Source organism: Triticum aestivum, chromosome 5A (genome assembly GCF_018294505.1).
Source record: "Triticum aestivum cultivar Chinese Spring chromosome 5A, IWGSC CS RefSeq v2.1, whole genome shotgun sequence".
In the NCBI taxonomy this organism is placed as follows: domain Eukaryota; kingdom Viridiplantae; phylum Streptophyta; class Magnoliopsida; order Poales; family Poaceae; genus Triticum; species Triticum aestivum.
Window position 1 is genome coordinate 586,823,283 of NC_057806.1, and position 3,209 is coordinate 586,826,491.

A 3,209-nucleotide genomic window follows, 5' to 3' on the forward strand; every position below is an offset into this window, starting at 1 on the left:
ATAAACATATCCGCTCAACCTTACTTAAGCGATGTGGTACTAATAAACGTACAAGAAGCAGAACTGGGACTCGATTGCCAGGCCCGTCATGTGGCCCAGTGAATCGGGCTGCATCTCGGCCCGTCATGCCAGGCCCGTCCGCAACGATGCCGCGAGCTCTCTGCTCGATCGGTTACAACGACCTAGATGCGCACTGCTCGCTACGTACCGGAGAGTGGAACCAGTCCATCGACCTGATCCGCTCCCCGTGCTATAAATTCATCGCCTCCGTCGGCCACTCCTCACTCCTTTACCCTCATCCACACTGCTGCAGTTTGAAATGGCAACTCAGATGGGCTGCTCGCCGGCGGCAGCGCGCCTCCTCCTCCTCCTCCTCGTGGTCGCGGCGGGCACATCGGTGGCCGGCCGGGGCGACGTACGTCCGGTACAAGGATCCGAAGCAGCCGATCCAGGAGCGCGTGGCGGATCTCCTCGGCCGGATGACGCTCGAGGAGAAGATCGGCCAGATGACGCAGATCGAGCGCGCCAACGCCTCCACCGCCGTCATCGAGAAGTACTTCGTCGGTACGTCGTCTCCCCTTGCTCTCCGTTCCTGCTTCACCGGCGACCCTATGCGCGCGCGCGGGTCTGATTTGGTCCATGTGCATGTGCAGGGAGCGTGCTGAGCGGCGGCGGCAGCGTGCCGTCGGAGAAGGCGTCGGCGGCGACGTGGCAGGAGATGATCACCAAGATGCAGAAGGCGGCGCTCAGCACCCGCCTCGGCATCCCCATCATCTACGGCATCGACGCCGTGCACGGCAACAACAACGCCTACAACGCCACCATCTTCCCCCACAACGTCGGCCTCGGCGCCACCAGGGACCCCGACCTGGTCAAGCTCATCGGCCGCGCCACCGCGCTCGAGGCCCGGGCCACCGGCATCCCCTACACCTTCGCGCCATGCGTCGCGGTACGTACCAATGTCTACTCGCTACGTATGTGTATGTCATCCTGACAGCCGTATATATTTTTGTGATATAGGTTTGCCGTGATCCGAGGTGGGGCAGGTGCTACGAGAGCTTCAGCGAGGACACGAAGCTGGTGCAGCTGATGACGGCGGCCGTGATCCCCGGCCTGCAGGGTGCTGCCCGGCACCCCACGGGCATCCCCGTCGTGGCCGGGCCCAAGAGCGTGGCCGGCTGCGCCAAGCACTTCGTCGGCGACGGCGGGACGCGCCACGGGATCAACGAAAACAACACGGTGCTCAGCTTCCACGACCTCATGCGCATCCACATGCCGCCCTACTACGACGCCGTCATCAAGGGCGTCGCCTCCGTCATGATCTCCTACTCCAGCTGGAACGGCGTCAAGATGCACGAGAACAAGTTCCTCATCACCCAAATCCTCAAGGACAAGATGCGCTTCAGGGTACGTATGAATTTTAATTACTTCGCTGCACCCGTCCCATACATTGCCCGTTGTCATTTTGTCGAGCACTTGACACGGTGATGTCCATGGACGTGCAGGGGTTCGTGATCACGGACTGGCAGGCGGTGGACAAGATCACCACGCCGCCGCACAAGCACTACTACCACTCCATCCAGGAGACCATCCACGCCGGCATCGACATGGTCATGGTCCCCTACGACTACCCCGAGTTCGTCGCCGACGTCACCGCGCAGGCCAAGCGCGGCGCCATCAACATGGACCGCATCAACGACGCCGTCACCCGCATCCTCAGGGTTAAGTTCGCCATGGGCCTCTTTGAGAACCCCTTGCCCGACCACAGCCTCGTCGCCCAGCTCGGCAGCAAGCCGCACCGGGAGCTCGCCAGGGAGGCCGTCCGCAAGTCGCTCGTGCTGCTCAAGAACGGCAAGGGCAAGAAAGACGGCAAGCCCGTCCTCCCGCTCTCCAAGAGCGCCAAGAAGATCCTCGTCGTCGGCACCCACGCCCACGACCTCGGCCTCCAGTGCGGCGGCTGGACCAAGTCCTGGCAGGGCCAGTCCGGCAACGACTTCACCGGCCAAGGTACGTCGTCATCTCGTCACACATCGTATCTCATGAACCGTTCTTGTTGATGTCGATACCCATGTTGATGCTTATGCATTGCAGGCACCACCATCCTTGAGGCCATCAAATCGGCCGTGGACAAGAAGACGGTCATCGACTACTCGGAGCACCCGGACAAGGGCTCCGTCTCCAAGAACATGGACGACTACGACTACGCCGTCGTGGCGGTGGGCGAGCAGCCCTACGCCGAGACGGCCGGCGACAACCAGAACCTCACCCTCCCGGGCCCGGGCCCGGAGGTCATCAGGAAGGTGTGCGAGCTCGTCAAGTGCGTCGTCGTCCTCGTCTCCGGCCGCCCGCTCATCGTCGAGCCGTACCTGGACACCATGGACGCGCTCGTCGCCGCGTGGCTGCCGGGCAGCGAGGGCCACGGCGTCGCCGACGTGCTCTTCGGGGACTACGGCTTCTCCGGGAAGCTGCCGCGGACGTGGGTCAGGTCGGTCGACCAGCTGCCCATGAACTACGGCGACAAGCTCTACGACCCGCTCTTCCCCTTCGGCTTCGGCCTCACCACCAAGCCGGCGGCGGATAGCAGCTAGCTAGGAGTGTTTGTCTTTTCCTGCTCTAGTGTGAGATTAATTAGTGAGTCCGTGAGTAGTGAGAATCGGAAATAAATGAGGAGAGGTGGATATGGTTTTGATGGCGTCGCCCTGTAACTGTAAGTTCGTTACGAACATCCGATGAACTTGAAATCAATCTATATATAGTGCTGTCGAAATTCAGTCTATCTTGAATTCTCGACTTCTCGAGTTGGTTCTGCGGTGCGGACTCTCATTCAAAGGTGACCTTCCAATCATTTGCATTGTGCACGCCGACTGACAGCAATGATGGGATTTAACGAGATTTAGTGACAAGGAATCGTGCACAATGACCGGTTTAACGAGATTCAGTCAGAATCTCAGATTTTTGAAACCTATTGCAGCGTGGCTAGGTTTGGGGTTGTATATTTTTCCCCATAGTTTTGGGTCTCAATTTGTCATTTGTAACACAAGACATGCCGACGATCGAATTTAGTTTGGCCAGAGGTCCCATACAGCGCGGCTGACTTCAGAGATGTTGATGGAGTGGCGTGAGTAGGGTTTGATGTCACTCATTTCTTTGTTTCCATTCTTTTTTGCTGTTTTGTTCTGTCCGATCCTTCCTCCTGCAAAAAAATCCTT

The 3,209-nt window shown here is 59.2% G+C and overlaps 1 pseudogene; it reads left to right on the forward strand.

The window, feature by feature from the left end:
• Positions 1-304: 304 nt before the first annotated feature.
• Positions 305-2,845, forward strand: LOC123107832 (beta-glucosidase BoGH3B-like; annotated as a pseudogene).
• Positions 2,846-3,209: the final 364 nt, after the last annotated feature.